This window comes from Pelophylax lessonae (genome assembly GCF_965119305.1).
Source record: "Pelophylax lessonae genome assembly, chromosome: 9".
Classification (NCBI taxonomy): domain Eukaryota; kingdom Metazoa; phylum Chordata; class Amphibia; order Anura; family Ranidae; genus Pelophylax; species Pelophylax lessonae.
Genome location: NC_138776.1, coordinates 272,816,562 through 272,831,118, shown reverse-complemented (window position 1 = coordinate 272,831,118; position 14,557 = coordinate 272,816,562). Strand labels below are relative to the sequence as shown.

Sequence of the window (14,557 nt, the reverse complement as noted above, 5' to 3'; positions counted from 1 at the left end):
ATCACTACTTTACCCATCACTATAGGGCAGTAGGACACGTTAATGGACATGCTTACCTTTCAAGCTGTGTTGAGAGTTCCCGGTCATTCTGATTGTATAAGTCCTGGATTGTTGTCTGGGTGGGATGGGGTAGCTGAAACTAGTTTTAGAGGAGGTTGAAGGTGGCCAGGACTTCATCGTGGTCCCCCAATGCTCTGTCCTTTGACTTGTTTTCTTCTCTATCCACACCTCCTCCTGGGGCTTGAAGACCCCTGTTCTACATTTTCACTGTTTATTTTGTCAACGAAAACGTATTCGTCAAAGTTTTCGTCAGCGGAATTTTTTCTTTCAATATCTCTTCTATTATAATTTTCCACAAAATAGTAATACACATACACAAAAAAACAAAATAACAAAATATCAACATAAAATGTTGCAATAAAATTATTGATCATAACATTTTACCTACAAAAAAAAAAAAGTCAGCGGAATTTTTACAGTGATGAAAACAAAATGAAAAGCACAGCACATTTTTGTCCACTGAAGAAAACTATGACAAAAATTAAATCCGTTTTCGTTAACAGACGAAAACAAAATGAATATGTGAGGCAGGGACGTTACCCTTTGTGAACTAACTTCCGGTTTTCACAGAGCTCTGCCTGCTTCCGCTCCCAGCAAGCAAGTTGAAGCGACTGTGTGCACCGTAACGACTGCCAGAGACCAGAGGATCACTGTGCATTACAGCCATGGCTACCGAGGAGTCCCGACGAGAGTCCCACTCCCGACTCACGAGACGACCGCCCACATCCAGAGCAGAGACAGCAGACAGAACACCCACTGTGAGTGCTGTGTACATTACAACTACAGCAGGCCTGAGGCCTCCCCTCAGACCACTGTCCATCCAGAGCACTGTGTGTGCATTACAGGCCTCCCCAGACCACGTTCCAGAGCGCTGTGCAGCATTACATGCCTCCTCAGGACCACCGTCCAGAGCACTGTGCAGCATTAAATGCCTCCTCAGACCACCATACAGAGCACTGTTCAACATTACATGCCTCCTCAGGACCACCGTCCAGAGCACTGTGCAGCATTACAGGCCTCCTCAGACCACTGTCCAGAGCACTGTGCAGCATTACAGGCCTCCTCAGACCACTGTCCAGAACACTGTGCAGCATTACAGGCCTCCTCAGACCACCTTCCAAAGCACTGTTCAGCATTACAGGCCTCCGCAGACCACCGTCCAGACAACTATGCAGCATTACAGATCTCCTCAGACCACCATCCAGAGCACTGTGCCGCATTACAGGCCTCCTCAAACCATCGTCCAGAGCACTGTGAAGCATTACAGGACTCCCCAGACCACTGTCCAGAGAATTATGCAGTATTACAGGTCTCCTCAGACCACCGTCCAGAGCACTGTGCAGCATTAGAGGCCTCCTCAGACCACCGTCCAGAGCACTGTGCAGCATTACAAGCCACCTCAGACCACCATCCAGAGCACTGTGCAGCATTACAGGCCTCCTCAGACCACTGTCCAGAACACTGTGCAGCATTACAGGCCTCCTCAGACCACCTTCCAAAGCACTGTTCAGCATTACAGGCCTCCGCAGACCACCGTCCAGAGAACTATGCAGCATTACAGATCTCCTCAGACCACCATCCAGAGCACTGTGCCGCATTACAGGCCTCCTCAAACCACCGTCCAGAGCACTGTGAAGCATTACAGGACTCCCCAGACCACTGCCCAGAGAATTATGCAGTATTACAGGTCTCCTCAGACCACCGTCCAGAGCACTGTGCAGCATTAGAGGCCTCCTCAGACCACGGTCCAGAGCACTGTGCAGCATTACAAGCCACCTCAGACCACCATCCAGAGCACTGTGCAGCATTACAGGCCTCCCCAGACCACGGTCCAGAGAACTATGCAGCATTACTGGCCTCCTCAGACCACTGTCCAGAGCACTGTGCAGCATTACAGGCCTCTTCAGACCACCGTCCAGAGAACTGTGCAGCATTACGGGCCTCCTCAGGACTACCGTCCAGAGCATTATGCAGCATTACAGGCCTCCTCAGATCACCGTCCAGAGAACTATGCAGCATTACAGGCCTCCTCAGACCACCGTCCAGAGCACTGTGCAGCATTACAGGCCTCCTCAGACCACCGTCCAGAGCACTGTGCAGCATTACAGGCCTCCTCAGACCACCGTCCAGAGCACTGTGCAGCATTACAGGCCTCCTCAGACCACCGTCCAGAGCACTGTACAGCATTATAGGCCTTCTCAGACCACCGTCCAGAGCACTGTGCAGCATTACAGGCCTCCTCAGACCACCGTCCAGAGCAATGTGTGCATTACAAGCCTCCTCATTGTCCTCGGACCATCCAGGGCTGTGATGTTAAGGAAAACAAGACCCTTTGCAAACCACGTGAAGCGACACTCGCTGGTAAAAATACAACAAAGTTTCCTACAAAGGTAACCACAGTACACACTTACTGTACCTCCACTTTTGTTGGGAAGTCTCATCCATGTACATTGCAGGGATTTATTTTAATAAACTTTCTTGCAGTCAGATTGCTTACATTTTGTTATTGTGAAGTAATAGCATTTTGTCTGTTCATGTTGTGCACCCGTCACTGAGTCTTAATGAGAGTCATTTCATAATATCTCTCAGCTGCTGCTTTCCCAGAATTGATGCATCTCACCAAAATATATATAGAGGGATGTGGGCACTGTCAATAATTTTCGCACGGCACAGGGCACCAAAAGGCCTAAGACCGGCCCTGGGAAGGGCCATACATGTAGTATATTAATGAGAGACAACTCGGAGCTGACTGTGTGGGGTGAGATAGAAGGTAAAATCAGAATAACTTGATTTTTTTCCCCGAATTCAATCCCACAGATACATAAAACTTCCAATGACGTTCCAAGTCAAGCCAGTGCACCACCACAGCAAACTATTTGCACTGCTCTTTTAGGTTTCAAAATACAAAATTGACTCTAAGGAACAGCAGGTCACTGAGGCCAGGGAGGAGGCCGAAGCAAAATGGATTGTGTGCACCAGATTACCAGTCAGAGTGATCTTCTGCTCTATGATGCCTGTTTGGGGAGGTCCTCTGCCTGGGTCTTCTGCTGCATTTTGAACGAAAAATGGAAAGACTGGCTGCTTTGATGTGAATGGTCCTTCTTCCACTTCCTGTGATTTTTCAATATTCTCCTTCGCAAGATCTTCAGAGTCAGACAGATCCTCATCTTGTGTGTGGAGCAATGTGGATTTTCTTACGGCACGGACATACTCCTCTGCCTTCTTAAGCAGTTCCTGAATATTCTCATCTGTGACATCAGCAATGGTTTTCACAGAGAGCAGAATAGACAAAAAAACAAGCACTGGTGAGAACATTTCATCAGGTACTTGGATCTAAGAATGGATGAAGCAAAACTCTGGTTCACATTCTCTTTCATCTTCTGTGCAATTGTGGCAAGGTCTTCGTAGCTAGTGGTCTGTAGAGTAGAGAGTAAAGCCCCGTACACACGAGAAGAAATTTGGCAGGGAAATTTCGTCCGACGACCGATCTGCCGATTTTCGGCTTGTTAGTATGATGCTTCCGACAACCGACTCTTCGGCTGAAAAAATCCTGGTGTGCAGGCTATATAATTGACCATCAAAACACGGCCGATTTTCGTCTCATTAGTACAGATTTCGATGGGGAAAAATCTTATGAGCAAGACTAGGCATGCTCAGAGATGAAAGAACACATAGAAAGCAATCCAACACATGACATCACTTCTGAAGTAGAATTCTGTCGTACGGGAAAATTCGTGTGCAGTCTAGAGCACATTCCAACCAACAGACACCACTCTGGACAAAAGATGGACGACCGGTCGGCGGAAATTAGTTGCGTGTGTACGGGGCTTAAATCAAAGTGCCATGGACATGCAATAGTGTCTGGCAGCTTACCTTCTCCCTTCATGTCTGCATTAGAGGCCAGACTCTACTTCTTGCTGCTTTTTATCATCTCTCCTCCCTGTTTGGCTCCTCCCCAGGCCATCCCAGGAAGCCTATATTAACCAGTGCACTGCAGGTCTGCTTTGCTGTTCAACAGTGTTTGTTAGTTCATGTTCCTGTCTGCCGTGTGCTTGATCTACCTTTCTGTGTACCGACTTTGGCTTGTCTCTGACTACTCCTGTTTGCCTGTGACCCTGACCTTTGGCCTGTCCCTTGGTTATCCTCGTCTGCCTGTTCCCCCCGACCTTGGCTTACCCATCACTATCCCTTGTGTCCCGAGTGACTGCTTCCCCTCTCTCACTACGGAGCGTGACCCGGGGGACCCCAGGGTCCGCGACCTGGGCCCAGCTGCAGCCAAGTCCATCCTCACCACTAGAGGCTCTGGTGAACACCTGCTGGGTCTTAGACTCCACGCCCTGGGGAATCTTGGGCTCACGTTTCTGTCCATCCGCAGCAGTCTGCTATTGGGTTCACTACCTTGCGGTGCACCCCTGCCTCCAACAGGGTGCAGTTGTCACCTGGCCACAGGTGACCTGACAGTTTGAACAGCCATGAACCCGGCCGACGTGCCGCTCCCCCCAGACGATCCATTACAGGGCTTAGTTCGCAGACTCGAGACGCAAGAAGCTAATTAGCCTCAGGTGATTCCTACAGGATCTGGCTTCCCACTTTAAACAGCTTCAGACCTCGTTGAGAACCCCGAATCCGCAAACCCCAAGAGCAACCAGTGGCTGGGCCTGTCGCGCAAGTCACAGATTCGCATTCGCTGGAATTACCTCCTCTAATCCGTTTTTCTGGAGACTCCAAGGCCTGCAGGGGGTTTCTTAGCCAATGTACCATCCATTTCGAGCTTCAGCTGCAAAACTTCCTGTCAGATTGGGCAAAGGTAGCCTATATTATTTCCCTCCTTTCCGGTGAAGCTCTAGCCTGGGCTGCCCCCATAAGGGAGAAGAATGATCAGGTAGTTTCCAACCTGTTTGACTTCTTGAAGCTCTTTCATAACATCTTCGAGGACCCGGCTCGGGTTTCTTCAGCGGCAAGTGCTCTTTTACGTCTCTGCCAAGAATTCTGTTACGGAGCGTGACCCGGGGGACCCCAGGGGCCGCGACCTGGGCCCAGCTGCAGCCAAGTTCATCCTAACCACTAGAAGCTCTGGTGAACACCTGCTGGGTCTTAGACTCCGCGCCCCGGGGAATCTTGGGCTCACGTTTCTGTCCATCCGCAGCAGTCTGCTATTGGGTTCACTACCTTGTGGTGCACCCCTGCCTCCAACAGGGTGCAGTTGTCACCTGGCCACAGGTGACCTGACACAAAGAGGGTATTTGTGTTGATTTTTTTGGGGTGAGGGAGATTTGTGCTAGGAGGGGAGATTCAGGTGGGATTAGAGCTGAGAGGCAGGAATAGGGGTGGGGGGCAAAGATTTGTGCTAGGAGGGAGGGATTCAGGTGGGATTTGAGCTGAGAGGTAGGAATGGGGGTAGGGGGCAAAGATTTGTGCTAGGAGGGAGGGATTCAGGTGAGATTTGAGCTGAGGAGCAGGAATGGGGGTAGGGGGCAAAGATTTGTTCTAGGAGGGGTGATTCAGGTGGGATTGGAGCTGAGAGGCAGGAATGGGGGGCTAAGATTTGTGTTAGGAGGGAGGATTCAGGTGGGATTCGAGCTGAGAGGCAGGAATATGGGGCTAAGATTTGTGCTGGGAGGAGGGATTCAGGTGGGATTTGAGCTGAGAGGCAGGAATGGGGGTGGGGGCAAATATTTGTGCAAGGAGGAGAGATTCAGGTGGGATTTGAGCTGAGAGGCAGGAATGGGGGCAAAGATTTGTGCTAGGAGGAGGAATTAAGGTGGTATTTGAGCTGAGAGGCAGGAATGGGGGCACAGATTTGTGCCAGGAGGGGGAATTCAGGTGGGATTTGAGCTGAGAGGCAGTAATGGGGGCACAGATTTGTGCTAGGAGGGAGGATTCAGGTGGGATTTGAGCTGAGAGGCAGGAATGGGGGCAAAGATTTGTGCTAGGAGGAGGGATTCAGGTGGGATTTGAGCTGAGAGGCAGGAATGGGGGCAAATATTTGTGCTAGGAGGAGGGATTCAGGTGGGATTTGAGCTGAGAGGCAGGAATGGGGGCAAATATTTGTGCTAGGAGGAGGGATTCAGGTGGGATTTGAGCTGAGAGGCAGGAATGGGGGTGGGGGCAAATATATGTGTTAGGAGGGGGATTCAGGTGAGATTTGAGCTGAGGAGCAGGAATGGGGGTGGGGGCAAAGATTTGAGCTAGGAGGGGGGATTCAGGTGGGATTTGAGCTGAGAGGCAGGAATGGGGGGGGGGGCAAAGATGTGTATTAGGAGGAGGGATTCAGGTGGGATTTGAGCTGAGAGGCAGGAATGGGGGGCAAAGATTTGTGCTAGGAGGGGGGATTCAGGTGGGATTTGAGCTGGCTGTGGGAGTTGGAATATATGAATTATTGTTTAGGGAGAATTTTGGCTTGAAGATGGAATTTTTTTTTATGTATAATGGAGTGTTTGGTTTTCATATATTTTTTTTCTGAAAATATCATTTTGACATTTTCGAAGGGGGGGAGACGGGGTGGGGGGGGGAGTGTGGTCGGGGGGCCCTGTCAGGTAGGCTCTAGGGGGCCCTGTGATTTCTAACAGCAGCCCTGTGTGGAACACAAGGTATGACTATGCACCAGACGAGATCATCCATGGTGTTCGGTCCAACATCTTACGGGGATCGTTTCACACGAGATACAAATAAAGTGGAAAACTAACAAAGATACACCAGTAGAGCAGAGAGCCCCAAGATCATTCATCTCACATCCGTTTGATAACTCATTGTAGTTTCATTGTGTAAAAGAATAATAAAAATGGCTCCCCGTCCGTAGATCATTAATTTTGGACTCTCGCGGTCACTTTTGGTCATGGAGGAGTCTTCCTCACTTGAGCTGGGTGGTTCTTCTTCTGCTGCTGCTGTGGTTTGTTTAAATGCTGCCACCATATTCCTCCTACCGTCTGTTATAACTCTTAGGATCTTCCTCTTTGGTATCTCCCACCCGTCCAAATATTTGTCCACACATCGTCGACTCATCGACTGTTCATTGTGTGGGTGGGCTTTGGGCTACTTCTTCTCAACAACAGAAAAGTAGCATGGAATGACTCTGTGACTCGAAAACCTGGTTTTACAGAGTAAAGACGTTAGATAATGGCTAAATCTGCATCTGCGTAGTTTCTTCAAACCATACAGTATCTGACAAAAGTAAGTACACCCCCCCCCCGCACATTTTTTTTGTAGATATTTTATTCTATCTTTTCATGTGACAACACTGAAGAAATGAGACTTTGCTACAATGTAAATTAGTGAGTGTACAGCTTGTATAACAGTGTAAATTTGCTGTCCCCTCAAAATAACTCAACACACAGCCATTAATGTCTAAACCACTGGCAACAAAAGTCAGTACACCCCTAAGTGACAATCTCCAAATTGGGCCCAAAGTGTCAATATTTTGTGCGGCCGCCATTATTTTCCAGCACTGCCTTAACCCTCTTGGGCATGGAGTTCACCAGAGCTTCACAGGTTGTCACTGGAGTCCTCTTCCCCTCCTCCATGACGACATCACGGAGCTGGTGGATGTTAGAGACCTTGCGCTCCTCCACCTTCTGTTTGACAATGCCCCACAGATACTCAATAGGGTTTAGGTCTGGAGACATGCTTGGCCAGACCATCACCTTTACCCTCAGCTACTTTAGCAAAGCAGAGGTCCTTTTTGAGATCGTTATCATGTTGGAATACTGCCCTGCGGCCCAGTCTCCGAAGGGAGGGGATCATGCTCTGCTTCAGTATGTCACAGTACATAGTTACATAGTAGTTGGGGTTGAATAAAGACGATAGTCCATCCAGTTCAACCTGTGTAGGGGTGCGTGGCCGTAATTATTTCACATACCTCTGAATGTTTTGATCCTTGAGATGAATGTCCAAGAGTCTTTTAAAAGTAACATGTTGGCATTCATGGTTCCCTTAATGAACTGTAGCTCCCCAGTGCCGGCAGCACTCATGCAGCCCCAGACCAGGGATCCTCAAACTACTACCCTCCAGCTGTTGCGGAACTACACATCCCATGAGGCATTGTAAAACTCTGATATTCACAGATATGACAAGGCATGATGGGAATTGTAGTTCTTGAACAACTGGAGGGCCGTAGTTTGGAGACCCCTGCCCTAGACCATGCCACTCCCACCACCATGCTTGACTGTAGGAAGACACACTTGTCTTTGTACTCCTCACCTGGTTGCCCCCACACACGCCTGACACCATGTGAACCAAATAAGTTTATCTTGGTCTCATCAGACCACAGGAGATGGTTCCAGTAATCCATGTCCTTAGTCTGCTTGTCTTCAGCAAACTGTTTGCGGGATTTCTTGTCCATCATCTTTAGAAGAGGCTTCCTTCTGGGATGACAGCCATGCAGACCAATTTGATGCAGTGTGCGGCGTATGGTCTGAGCACTGACAGGCTGACCCCTCCCCCACCCCTTCAACCTCTCATACATCTATTTCCCAAAGACAACCTCTGGATATGACGCTGAGCACGGCACTCAACTTTGGTTGACCATGGTGAGGCCTGTTCTGAGTGAAACCTGTCCTGTTATACTGCTGTATGGTCTTGGCCACCGTGCTGCAGCCCAGTTTCAGGGTCTTGGCAATCTTATAGGCCATCTTTATGTAGAGCAACAATTCTTTTTTTCAGATCCTCAGAGAGTTCTTTGCCATGAGGTGCCATGTTGAACTTCCAGTGACCAGTATGAGAGAGTGAGAGCGATAACACCAAATTTAACACACCTGCTCCCCATTCACACCTGAGACCTTGAAACACTAACGAGTCACATGACACCGGGGAGGGAAAATGGCTAATTGGGCCCAATTTGGACATTGTCATATAGGGGTGTACTCACTTTTGTGAGATACTGTATATATAATAACATGATATTAGGTGTTTTTTCTTTACTCCAGAAGTGTATAATCAGTTTTGAAATTCTGGAGAAATGCATTAATAATGCATTATTTAACTAAACACATTTGATTTTAGTCAATTAAAATGATTTTAGTCAACTAAAATGGTTCTAGTCGACTAAAATGTACTGGAGATTTTAGTTGACTAAATTAGACTAAAACATTTGCAGAAGACTAAAATGGGACTAAAACTAAAATGCCAATGCCGAAATTTGCTGCCAAAATGAACGCTGTACATCTCATTTATCCGGGTTAACATTACAGATAACCCCTTTAGTGTCAGAATCTCCGCCCTCCCCCAATCCTCTTGAGTCCCAGATCATTTTTTTATCTTACTTTTATTAAGATTTTAAGAAAAATAGGGTTACTACATACTCAAAATGACGCAGCCCACGCAGGGGAGGTCACTTGTGACAACTTACAATCTACAACAAAAGGAAAAACAATGCAAAACACAATTTAGTGGTCCAAAGCATAAATGTTGAAGACATCGGAGCATCTCCCCAGTTTTGTGTTCCCCCGGGAGGGTGAACCGAGGACAAGGAATCTGGTTCAGGCTTTATTATGTATCTGTTTTATAGTTTAAAAAGCTGAATTCCAGGAATTCAGCAACTTGGGAGTGCAGGCACACTATGAGTTAGGTCCAAGTCACCTCCAAGACTTCTCTGTTGCTTATATGGACAGCACAGGGGCTAAGTGGTTAGCACTTTTGCCTAGCAGCACTGGGGTCGTGGGTTTGAATCCCAACTATGGCACTACCTGCCTGGAAATTGCATGTTGTGCCTGTGTGGGTTTCCTCCAGGTACTCCTCCCGGACTTCAAAAACATGGTGGGAGGGTAAATGGCTCCTGTGAAAATTGGCCCTAGTGTATGTATGTAGGATATGAGTTAGGGGCCTTAGATTGTAAGCTTTGCTTTGTGAACTGGTCCAAATCATTTGGTGGAGGGGGGAATATGGTGTGGGGTTGGCCTTGGCCCCTTAGTTCCAGTGAAGAGAACTCTTAAGGCCAGTCAAGTCCCTCCACCCCAAACTCGCTCATCCATGTCTTTATGGACCTTGCTTTGTTCACTGGTCCAAATAATTTGGTGGAGGGGGGGGGGATTATGGTGTGGGGGTTGTTTATCAGGGGTTGGGCTGGGCCCCTTAGTTCCAGTGAAAGGAAATCTTAAGTCATCAGCATACCAAGACATTTTGGACAATTTCATGCTCCCAACTTTGTGGGAAGAGTTTGGGGATGGCCCCTTCCTGTTCCAACATGACCACCAATCCACCAAGCAAGGTCCATAAAGACATGGATAAGTGAGTTTGCGGTGGAGGAACTTGACTTGCCTAACCTCAACCTGACAGAACACCTTTGGGATGAATTAGAGCGGAGACTACGAGCCAGACCTTCTCGTTTAACTTCAGTGCCTGACCTCACAGATCCACTTCTGGAAGAATGGTCAAACCATAGCCAGTGGTCAATGGTCAAACCATAGCCAATGGTCAAACCATAGCCAGTGTTTCTCAACCAGGGTTCTGTGGAACTCTAGGGTTCCTCCAGAAGTTGTTAGGGGTTCCTTGAGCAATGAGCAATCTCTGCCTCTCAGATAAGTTCCCCCTGACACCATTGATAATTTTTTAACTATCTGAAAGAAGGTAATTCCTCCCAATGACCACAAGTGTAAGGAGCATTCATCCCACTGACCATCACACTAATGTATCATGAGTTGTAAATATAATCATTTTTAGCAGGGGTTCCCTGAAACCTGAAAATAATTTCAAGGGTTCCTCTGTGTTGAAAAAGTTGAGAAAGGCTGCCATAGACACACTCCTAAACCTTGTGGACGGCCTTCCCAGAAGAGTTGAAGCTGTTATAGCTGCAAAGGGTGGGCCAACTTAATACTGAACCCTACGGACTAAGACTGGAATGCCATTAAAGGTAAAGTGTGTGTGTAAAGGCCGGCACTTGACAATATCGTGTATAGGAGATAGGTTTCTTACAATCCAGCTGTGAGAAGCGAGAAGGACACAGAGCAGCTATGCCCTTCCCTCCCTCCCTTCTCCAGCCCATTCACAGAAGCCTTTTTTTTTACTTTATGAATAAGTTCACATAATACAAAGGCTTATGTGAATGGGCAGGAGGGGTGGGCATAGCAGTTCCAGCAGCTCTGCTCTTGAAGGAACGGAGACCACAGTGGGCAGCGTTGGAGCTTCGTAAGCTATCTTCCTGGAGCACAATAAACCTGTCAGATGTAAATAAGTCTATCAGGCAGCAGGCACCTCATTAGACTTATGGCATGCCTGCAGTTTTTACAAAGTAGCTGAATTCCTGGAATTCAGCTTTAAGGGGCTGGATCCATAGTCGTTGATAGCTGCTCTAGCCAGTTCATCTAGACATTGGTGAATTTTTTTCCACAACCCCTGTTTTCATATGTGTCTCGATATAGAGGAAGGTTTGAGTTTACCACGTGTCCAAAAAGAGATAGAAGGAGGGGCTTATTTTTTCTTAAGTCATGGTGATAGCCTTCCGGGCATAAAGGAGCAGTAGACCTAGCAGCGTCCTCTCAGCAATATTGAAAGCCATGTCTTCTACTCAATATTGAACACTATGGACTAAGACTGGAATGCCATTAAAGGTAATGTGTGTGTAAAGGCCGGCGTCCCAATACTTGACAATATCGTGTATATGAGATAAGTTTGTTACAATCCGGCTGTGAGAAGCGAGAAGGAAACAGAGCAGCTATGCCCTTCCCTCCCTTCCCAGCCCATTCACAGAAGCCTTTTTTTTACTTTATTAATAAGTTCACATAATACAAAGGCTTCTGTGAATGGGCAAGAGGGGTGGGTATAGCAGTTCCAGCAGCTCTGCTCTTGAAGGAATGGAGATCACAGTGAGAAGCGTTGGAGCTCCGTAAGCTATCTTCTTGGAGCACAATAAACCTGTCAGATGTAAATCCTAGAGATAAGTCTATGAGGCAGCAGGCACCTCGTTAGACTTATGGCATGCCTGCATTTATTACAAAGTGGCTGAATTCCTGGAATTCAGCTTTAAGGGGCTGGATCCATAGTTGTTGATGGCTCCTCCAGCCACTTCATCTAGACATTGGTGAATTTTTTTCCCCAACCCCTGTTTTCACATGTGTCTTGATATATAGAGGAAGGTTAGAGTTTACCAAATGTGTCCAAAAAGAGATAAAAGGAGGGTCTTATTTTTTCTTAAGTCATGGTGATAGCCTTCGGGGCATAAAGGAGCAGTAGACCTAGCAGTGTCCTCTCAGCAATATTGAAAGCCATGTCTTGTACTAGAAGTAAGCAGATTTTCGGTGTTGGAGTAAGGTGGGCCAAAGCCACTTTTTATTTACGAAGTCCACTATTTCCTTCCAGAAAAGAGAAACATAAGGGCAGATCTATGGAAAAAGTCTCCATCAAGATGACGGCAACACCAACAGGCAGAAGATAGGGCAGGGTTCAATTGGTGGAGCCTATAGGTAGTGTAATATGTTCTATGAAGAATTTAGAACCGTATCAACCTCCCTCTGCCAGATACTGACCCAAATTTCTGTCCAGTCCTTATCAATTTTATCTGGTATGCCAAGTTGCCATTTACTTTGGAGGTTAGGTCAGGTTAAGGTGACTTGTTGACAGAAAGACGAGGCTGGCTTCAATAGCTGGTTCGGCCTGTAAATTTTCATTGTGAAAAACAAAAAAGTGATTAAATGCCCTGAGCTTTCATAGGAGAACACAAAGTTCAACTGACCGGACTGAGGTAGTCTCCAATACTGAAGTGTGCTGATCAGAGGAGCCCCGTTTAAGCTTGTGGATGTCCAACCTGGTGGCATCAAAGAATCTGGTTGTCTCTCCCTCGAGGATATGGACTCAGCTGGGATATATGAGGCTGTATTTGATGCCTTGATCCCCGAGATTCTTCTGAATCTCCCTGAAGGATCTACTGCACCCGGAGAACAGCGAGACCTGGGCAGGTTCTAGGCTAGGATCAAGTTCTGATCTCCATAATTTGGTAACGCGATGAGAAAGGGTTTTGGGATCGGTGGGGCTGGGGGAACAGAATTTGTACGCTAGGTATCAGATCAGCCATCCCATTACTCTCCACCCGTGTTGTTAATAAGATGTTGAAGGACATGTACATTTTCCAGGAACGTTTTTCTGCACTATGAACAGGTTTGATGTCGTTTGTGAATTCTCTCGTGTACATTAAGTTTTCCTCTATGGGAGAAACCTTTCCCGCACACCGAGCATGAAAAACGATAATCCCCCGTGTGATCGCTCATGTGCATGACAAGCTCATTTTTCCGGTTGAAGGTCCTCTCGCACTCCGGACAGGAGAACGGCCTCTCCCGATTGTGGACTTTCATGTCATTAGATGAGTTCCCGTGCCGTTTCAAAGCCTTGTGAGTTTTCTCGTGTACATTAAGTTTTCCTTTATGAGAGAAACCTTTCCCGCACACTGAGCATGAAAAAGGATGATCCCCCGTGTGATCGTTCAGGTGCATAACAAATTCGCTTTTCCGGTTGAAGGATTTCTCGCACTCTGGGCAGTTGAACGGCTTCTCCTGAGCGTGGACTTTCATGTGATTAGTGAGGTTCCCGTGCCGTGTGAAGCCTTTCCCGCACTCTGGGCATGAGAACGGCACCTCGCCGGTGTGGCTTCTCTGATGTATGATAAGTTCTGACTTTACTACGAATCCTCTATGGCATTGGGAGCATAAATAGGGCCTCTCACCGGTGTGACTTCTCTGGTGGATAATAAGACGGGATTTACTGACGCACACTAACCCGCACTCCGAGCATGTGAAGATCTCCTTACCGGCGTGGGCTCTCTGGTGTATGGTGAATTCAGTTAGAGTATCGAAGGAAATCCCGCACTCCGAACATGAATGGGAACTCTTTATTATGGGAGTATTCTTATGGCTGCAAAGACCGCCTTTCTGTTTTAAGCTCTGGCCGCAGTCTGGACAGGGATGCAGGTCATCATTTTCGTGGGTTTTCAGGTGTCTGATGAGTCTATATTTCCGTGAAAAACTTTTCCCGCACTTTGTACAAGTATGCAGCTTTTCCCCAGTGTGGTTTCTCAGGTGTTCCGTGAGTCGGTCGCTCCGCGAAAAACATTTCCCGCACTCTTTACAGGGAAAAGTCTCACCGGTGTGAAGTCTCACGTGTCTTCGCAGATTACTTTTCCGTTTAAAACTCTGACCACACTCCGGGCACGAGTAAGGCTTTACTCTCCGTGATTTTGGTTTGGATCCATATTCTTCCCCGTCATAATCAGATGAAAACTGGGACCCCTCTGAGGAATTCCCCACATCCCATTCATCTGTTAGAAAGAAATATTATTAATCATCGACAAACATATTTTAATTATTCATGTTCTGCAGTCATTGTGTATGTTGGTCTACAAGTCAACGAGGAAACATAGATTTGAGGAATGGAGATGGACCTTTCATATGGTGTATACAGTACGTCCTCCTCATTTGCTGGGAACATGGCGTTATATTGAGGAATGGAGATGGACCTTTCATATGGTGTATACAGTACGTCCTCCTCATTTGCTGGGAACATGGCGTTATATTGAGGA

General features: G+C 47.3%; 2 protein-coding genes across 2 annotated transcripts in view; both read right to left on the bottom strand.

Annotated features, from left to right (window-relative positions):
• Positions 1-14,557, bottom strand: part of LOC309562616 (uncharacterized protein) — a 679,009-nt gene that overhangs the window by 37,182 nt on the left and 627,270 nt on the right.
• Positions 1-14,557, bottom strand: part of LOC309562707 (uncharacterized protein) — a 66,844-nt gene that overhangs the window by 46,032 nt on the left and 6,255 nt on the right. The gene's annotated exons all lie outside the window — the stretch shown is intronic.